We start from the raw sequence: 8,393 nt of genomic DNA, 5'->3' as shown, positions 1-8,393 counted from the left end.
CTCACGTTACGTTCATTAAACGTTTATTCATGTCATGCCATGTCATGTCATCCTAATGAAATAGCCAAAGTTTTTCCCACGTAATTACTTAGATTCTGTTTGTGGTGGTAGCTGACCGGCTAGTGAGCAAGCAAGCTAACATTAGCCAGCAGCTAAAACCACAATATCACAGTATATTTTACATGTCTCTGTCCCCTGTTGGTTGTTTTTTTAGCACCGGGGGAAAAGAGGTTTGTTGTTCTCCCCACCGCTGGGAGACTTTCCTCACCGGTGGTGGTGGAGGGGCGGGCGCATCTTGATGGCCGCTATGGCCGCTTGATTTCTGCCAGACTAGGCTAGCCCAGCACTGTTAACCATTGTCAAAACATTCATACAACTGGTCAAAACACATAATAACTTGACATGAAGATCATTAATAAATCAGAAATCATGATGATTCAAAGACCTTAATTGATGCATTCATTAACATATTGTTCCTGCATTAGGTCATGCATGAGATACTATTAATCCTTGTACATTACTGATAGTTCATGAAGTACTACATGAGTGAATTCATGATAATTCATGTACCATTATTATAAAGTGTTACCCTTTAATCTGTTAACAAAATATTCATATTCAATTAATGATGCATTTATTCATACTTCAGTACTCAATACATGTTAAACAGGCAACATTAAAATTCCATTGACTTGAATGACCACCTCTGCAGGGATTTATTAAACCTATTTTGTATGTATTATACAAGTTGATTAAGCTAAAAAGTGAAGGGGGGTCGGGTTACTACAAGTGAACGGGGAGATAAATTAGCGTAATAGATTGAGCATTTATGGACCATATCCAGACAACTTATTTTGGCTGGCACACACTGTCCTGGGCACTCGTCCAGGGATGAGCTTGAAGCCTTTTAATATCCCATCTACGGGGAGAACTTTGCTTTGACTCATGGTGGTGTCCGTCTTTTTCTCCATTCCTCTCTGTCTTAATGATCTTGTCCTTCAGTAAAGCACCACCCAGTGCTCTGATGCTCTACTGGAATCAAATGCTGCCACAGTGCTCTCTTTCTTTTTCTCTCTATGCTACAGGGAGCTCCTCTGCCCTTCACATCTTTCTGCAAACACTTACAGCACTCTCTCCCTTAAGTGTGATTCATTCATCTCCACAAGTTTAGAGAGGGTTCCTTAATCACCTCATTTTTACCGACAATGCGTAACAAATAGTTGTGGCCATTTGGTAGTAATTTGAATAGAGCTGCACCAGTTACCTCGTTACTGCGATAATAGGAAGCATACTGCAGGCTTGATCTATAACTGTTTGTTCTACTGTTTGTTTATGCTGCGTTTTTCTAGATTGATGTAGGCGCATCAGGTTGGGTGGAAGAGTGGTCTTGTGGTTAGAAAGAGCAAAACAAAGGTCACAATTTCAGGGAAACAACTGTATTATTTCCAGAGTAAAATTCCACCCTTGTGTACTAGTACTCTTATTATCAAGAGTATCAATATGTGTTATTGAGTGAGTTAGTGAGCTCCAGGAGCTACTTGATGAGGTGTTGTAAATTGCTTTTCCTTTCTGTATCCACTGTCTCTTGTGTCGTTGACTAGGACAATTATTCTACTAAAATTACTTCCAACCACCTCTTCAGAGGGGTATGAACTTCTTCTTTTCAAGGTTTCCTCTTAAGAAAGAGAGTCATCTTTAACTTAAACGATAACATGTTTCATGGTTGCTTTGCATTCTGGTCTACTTAGGCTATTGTCAGTTGAGCAATTGGTGTTTCTGTGTCTTTTACGATGAATTTTTCTTGTGATGTTCTTAAAGGTCCTATGACATGCTGCTTTTTGGATGCTTTTATATAGGCCTTAGTGGTCCCCTAATACTGTATCTGAAGTCTCTTTCCTGAAATTCAGCCTTGGTGCAGAATTACAGCCACTAGAGCCAGTCACGCAATGAGCTTTACTTAGGATGTGCCATTTCTGTGTCTGTAGCTTTAAATGCTATTGAGGAGGAGAGGGGGGGGCAAGGTGGAGGGTGGGGGTGTGGCCTTGACCAACTGCCATGCTTCGCTTGTTTGCAAGCCATGATGTCTCGCTCTTTCTCATGGGTGGGCCAAATTCTCTGGGCGGGTAAAGCAGAGAAAGGGGAGGTAACCTTTCCCCTTATGACGTCATAAGGGGGGAGATTCCAGATCAGCCCATCTGAGTTTTCATTTTCTCAAAGGCAGAGCAGTATACCCAGAGCTTGGTATACATCTATCGCCATTTCTAGCCACTGGGGGACCATAGGCAGGCTGGGGGAACTCACATCAATGTTAAAAAACCTCATAAAGTGAAATTGTCATGCCATGGGACCTTTAAATCTGAGGAAACGTTCCTTCATTAAAAATGCAAGAACAGTTCCAAACGTTCTTATCTCATGTTAAGTGTTTTTGGATAGTTTCTTTAGAGACACTATGTCTATCTGTAGAATATTTAAGTGATTACAGGATCTCTTGAATTATTCTGATGACCAAAGTTTCAGTTTGTAGAAAAATTAGCCAATTCCACTTGAATTGGTTCGGTGTATTTATTGCTTTCAGCCCGATGCTCTGAGTTTCCCTGCGTCAGATTCATGGTTGTGGTAGTTTGTATGATGTTGTAGTTTACCTTGCTGTCTGTCACAGTGCATCACCACTGGGATGCCCCAAAGTTGGACATTTTCAAATTCTATACACACAGTTGTAGCTTTAACAGACATATTTTCATGTGAGCAACATCAATATATATATATATATATATATATATATATATATATATCCTGAAATCCTTGCTTACTTAATACTGTACTCTGATATCAGCTAAAAGCCTGGAAGGTATTAAGTTTAAAATACACATTATATCTCTTAACTCTACAACATGCCTTGTTGAGTATGAAGTTGCAACACCAGCCATACAGGTAAAATGCTTAAGTATTGATAATTTGTGGTGGGATGTGGGGGAATGTGGGTAGTTTCAGTTTGCAATGTGGAGAATTCCACATGATTGATCACTTTGTATGTTCATCCTGTGATTCAGTCCAGAGTGAGTGGGTCGTCACGTACAGCCACAAGCATATGTCAGTGTGAGGATCGAATTGAAGAGGACACAAATCTGAACTAAGCCTCTCTAGTCCTTACGTAACACCCTCAGCCAGGCGCTATGCCTCACAGATCGCTGGTATTTATGAGTGACAATGACACACACTCCACACAGGCTCAAGTCCTTGTTCTCAGCAATATACTGTTTTTCTCTAATTTTCAGGAGAGAGAATGAAATAAGAGGATATATTTAGAACAGGCCAGCCGCTCTTTGTGTACTGAACATTCCATTCTCTCGCTCTTTGTGTAACCTGCATCCATCCTTGTGGTCATGTCCTGTGGAGAGGTGCACTGAGGCCATCGCTCGTTGCTACATTTGACTCATCCTTCTGCAGTCAGGAGGTCAACAGGTACTTGTGCTCGTTCGCCTGCTGGGTTTCTCCTCCACTCAGAGCCAGCACCGGCAGCCTCTCCGGGCTGGAGGGGACCCCGCAGGCACGGTAGAGAATTAGACAGAGAAGAAGGAGGAGGATGGCGACAAACGTGTTGCAGCCAATGGCCACCAACGCAGCTGTAGAAAGTCCTGTTATGCTCTCTTCAGATTCCATAATGAAGACTGGACTGCAGTGTTCAGTTTTGATCAACTTAGATGTTCAATTTTTAAGTTGGTTCCATGATGTCCATAGTTTATTATTATGGATTGAGTAAGACTGAGCATCACCAATGTCTTGATTTAAGACTTATTGGTAGAACTTTGAATCCATATGATTATGATTACTCATGTCCACAGATGTACTTCGTTAGATGCTTTAGGTATTGTGAGGTGAAAAAAATCAATATGTATTGTGACTGTAAGAGGGGAGTTTTCCTTGGCATGATGCACATTGTGTTTTGCCTAATATTTAGATAAGACAACAGCAGGAATGTCTCTGCCTGTACCTCTCACTGCAGAGATGAATGTTTACTCCTCAAAGCTCTATTTTTCTTTTTAACTTAGGGTGACACACCACCACTCCGCCAAACAGATGAGCCTTGCAGCATTTTCTGGCAATGTTGATTTCACAGTATCAAAAGATTATGATTCCAGTAAATTCCTACCGGTGTCTGTAAGAGAGGAAACAAATAGAACAATTAGGAGTAATTAAACACAAGCAGAGTATGAGATAGGACATAGAAACTAGTTTTGTGTCAGTCAGTTAACATATCATTAAACTTTCATCAGATGCGTTGGGATATAGCTGCATCTTTGATCTTATACATGGCTGCATCTGAGCTTGTGTGATGAGAAACAGTTCAAGCCCAAACTAGTCACAGAAACCTTTCTGTGCTTATTTTTTGGTGTTAAAAGACCAAAATGAAAAGGAAACAGGTCAATCTTATAATTAAACATTTTATTCTGATTATAGCAATAACCACAGTAAAGTATAGATCAGGGGTTGCCAACCATGTGCCATGGATAGCAAACAGTCTGCTGGTTTTCATTCCAACTGATCACCACAGATGAGTTCTCCCCCTCTACTTGAAGTACTATGGAATCATGGTTGAAATGAAAACCTGCAGACATGGTTGGCAGGTCTGGATTACCAAAGTGGGCAACTGCCCCAGGGACCCTGGGTTTACTGTATGTCTTTTGGTTTTGGTAATTTGATTAATTGTAAATTTGTTAGGGAATCTGTACCACTAAAGTACTATGCTAGGTCAAACATTATTAGCACATTTTGTCCAGGTTTAGACACAATTCAGGTTTAAAAGCTTTGTTAGTTAGGTTTGTATTGTGCTCACACTGTAGCCTGGGAATCCAGGCCCAAATCTGAAAGATTAATCAACCTGTTTCAAACAATGTATAACTTTGCAGTGTCTGAAATATGAGACCTGCTGTCTCGTCTCCAATGTGTTTCTATGTGGTTCGCTCAAACCAATCAGTGTGCAGCTCATCTAAATATTCATGAGCGTACCATATTTGGAAGAAAAGCTCTTGTTCCAAATAGAGCCATATTCACAGGGTAGTTAAGGGCCCATAGAATAGAACTTGGGCCATTTTCAGCCCAACCAATGTTACATACCCTATTAGGAGACCTTAAGGAACAGTATAAAATAGCCTATATAATCACCCCTTTAACGATTATAACCTTGGTCTCTAGTATCATTAACTCGGATCAGTTGAGTCCTACTACAATTCAATCTAAAATGATAACAGCGCCACACACAAACCTCTTGCAACATTAGCTACTACTAGTCCTAGCCACCTTAGCTGCCAAAAGCTTTATAACTTACAATTTCCAGGGTACTCACCCGGTTCACATTCCTAAACAAGTGTTAAATCAAGCTTACACAAATTAAGTACTCCACTTAGAATTCCACTGCGGTTAGCTTTGTTAAATTTGACACAACCACCATTAGGCTGCTGCAAAATAACCACACAATATTCATAGGCTGCTGTTCTTTCACACATACAACTCTCACATATAAGAATATGCTTTCTGTTTAAAAGACACCAATCTGGACTCTCCACTCCATTACCACAACTGTCAGTATGCACTGCTTTTGAAGTGATAATATCAGTGTCTATGACACTGTTACTAACCCCAAAACTATTCCTTAGACTGATAATGTATGATAATGGTTTCCTCCCAATCCCATCCCATTTCTATGTGCACCACTGGTGCACTGCAAGCCTTCAACTATACACCAAAAGTGGGGCTGCACTTTGATTCACCAAAATAAACCCAAATTCTGTATCAGATCAGATGCTGCATAGCTTTTATTTCACATGCACTATCCCACTCTTCCACACTTGTCTACATACTTGATGTGCTCATCTTTCTTCATAATCCTTCAAATTAGCATCTGCAGTACAGACGGCCCATATGCAAATACGGATGCACAATATCAGGAACTAGATTGAAAATTCACTCCCATTATTTTCCCATTTGGTAAATTTGCATATCCATAAATTTACATTGAATAGCACAACTTATGCTACAGAGAGTGAATAGTGTTTACCTGGAGAATGCTTATCTAGTCTCATCATTTTTAATTCATAAAAACATCCAAACAACATCAGAAAAATATTTGCTGTGGCCGGGTTAGCTCAGTTGGTAGAGCAGGCGCACATATATAGAGGTTTACTCCTTGACGCAGCGGCCACGGTTTCGACTCCGACCTGCGGCCCTTTGCTGCATGTCATTCCCCCTCTCTCTCTCCACTTTCATGTCTTCATCTGTCCTTCATCAAAAAAACACTTGCTGATTTACTGTTGTTGTGGCAGTTATTATGAGAACTGATCAAATAAATTATCTGAATTGATGTGATGTTCATTGTGGTCCTTTGCTGGGACAGATTTAGTTCAAACAAATGAGCATTCATTTGCAGTCATCTCTATGCAATAAAAACACTTGCTTAGACACTAAACTTTGAACACCTGTCTTTTAATTTTGTTTACTATCACCATTAATGCCATAAAAAGGGTGACATGCAGTGATCTCTTCCATGTAATTCTGTCAGAACAGCAAAATGTGTCATCATATTGGGTGAAATTCAGTACAGTTAACAACATAATTAATAACTATTGACCATGTTAGTCAAGGTTTATATTTGTATTCAACCTTGAATATGGATAAGGCAAACTTATCGCAGGGCAGAGAGTGGGAGCTTTTCATTTTGACAAATATATTTTATATTGACTTTCAATTGGCCTTAATGTGCATTAAGGAAAATATCCTTAAAGCTCAAGAGTGGTGGCTCTAGTTCTCAATTCAGAAGTTGTGCTCTGCATTCTCAAATACAGTAAGTGGTAAATAGCATGAGTGCAGTCACTTCCCATGAGAAAAATCGTATGAATTAAAATTATGTATTCCCAACTGAATTATTCACTTGGATCTCTTTCTCTCTGTGGGTTACACACACAGAACAACACACACATAAAAAATCTACCTAGAGCTGTTGGCAAACCTTGACAGCAGTATCGCACCCAGACCCCTAATCACCTCTTGTGAATCCATCTGATCTGTTAATCATATTTCCCTGCCTCAGTGAATTGTATACACCCACAACTGTAATGGGTGTGACAGGTGGATTTGATAAAGTCACAGAGCGTTTGATCTAGCTTTGGTGCAGCCTTCAACCCACAGGTGGAGAGGAGCCTCCGTTCTTTCATTCTTAAGAGATTAAGGAGGATTGTTATTCATCACAAACAATTGAAAACTTCCCCTGAGAGTCTAAGGATGCTGCAATCCAAGAACAAAGAGATCTCCTTTGTGTATCATTGCTTAATTCAGTGTCTAATTATGTCACATTTTAAGACGCTTAGGTTACCTCCAGTCCTGTGGGGAAAAAACACCTTTTTTACTGTCTGGATGTTTACTTCAGCTCGCCAAGACTTTTAGAATTTTGTGTGCTGTCGCATGACAGAGCAAAGTCGTTAGATTCATACCCGTTGCTCACTTACCTCGCAGACTCAGCCAACAGTTTGTCTTCTGAATAATCATCATCTGTTTCTGTTTATGTGGACAACAGTTCCCTCTTCAGCTGTCTACCATGCTCTTTCCCCTTCTCTCATCTCTGCCTCTGTCTCACCCTGATTCTTTCCCCTCTCCATCTGATCCGCTGCACTACACACACCACTGAAGACGAAGCAGTAGTGCACACTTGCTGGTGAGAGAGCTCTCCAATAGCAGAGACAGGGAAAGAGAGAGAGAGAGGAGGAGGAGGGGCTGTACTAGTCGTTCTCAGCAGTGATATCAAGCGTAAGGGAGAGGGGAATGGGTTGGATGTAATTACACAGGGCTCCTGCTGCAGACAGGATTTTGGGGGGGGGGCGAGGTTGTTACGAAGAACAAGCAAAGCCGCCTGTCAGACGAAACAATGACTTCCGCATCGCAGAGTATGGCCAAACAAATTGTTTCAGCTGTTCAACACAGGAATGGGAACAGACAGAGGCACGCTCAGCTATTATGAGAGGAACCTAAATTAAGACTCAATCAAGGACTTTGTTTTTCTTACTCTCATTACAAAGCAAGTTTATACAGTTTCCAAACTAGGAACTTTCCCTTGTCTGTCCAAGTCTCATGTTTGTTTCATTTTTTTTCTTCCATCATGATGCTTCCTCCTCCTTCAGCCCTGCTAGTGATGCACTTTTGGGGGGTTTGATAGTGCCCCATAAATAGATAGTCCTGAAACCAATGGGAGTCATGTTATCATGTTACGTTAGGTTTTAGATTTGAATGAATTGGCCCTAATGCTGGCTCACAAATTGGAAATATACCACATTGCATTTTTAAAGTCATTACATAAGCCTACCCTTTAGCTCATCTGATCGATACTCCAATATAAGGCCAATCTA

At 40.6% G+C, this 8,393-nt stretch overlaps 1 long non-coding RNA gene across 1 annotated transcript; it reads right to left on the bottom strand.

Annotated features, from left to right (window-relative positions):
* Window positions 1-3,920: 3,920 nt before the first annotated feature.
* On the bottom strand, window positions 3,921-7,713 carry LOC118495208. The gene is made up of 2 exons (XR_004897526.1): window positions 7,500-7,713; window positions 3,921-4,156 (listed from the first exon to the last, which is right to left on the bottom strand). It is a non-coding gene; the product is annotated as an uncharacterized LOC118495208 (long non-coding RNA).
* Between the last annotated feature and the right edge of the window lie 680 nt (window positions 7,714-8,393).

The sequence above is a fragment of the Sander lucioperca genome, chromosome 6 (genome assembly GCF_008315115.2).
Source record: "Sander lucioperca isolate FBNREF2018 chromosome 6, SLUC_FBN_1.2, whole genome shotgun sequence".
Lineage (NCBI taxonomy): Eukaryota > Metazoa > Chordata > Actinopteri > Perciformes > Percidae > Sander > Sander lucioperca.
The sequence above is the reverse complement of the archived record's forward strand: the minus strand, read 5'-3'. Positions and strand labels throughout refer to the sequence as shown.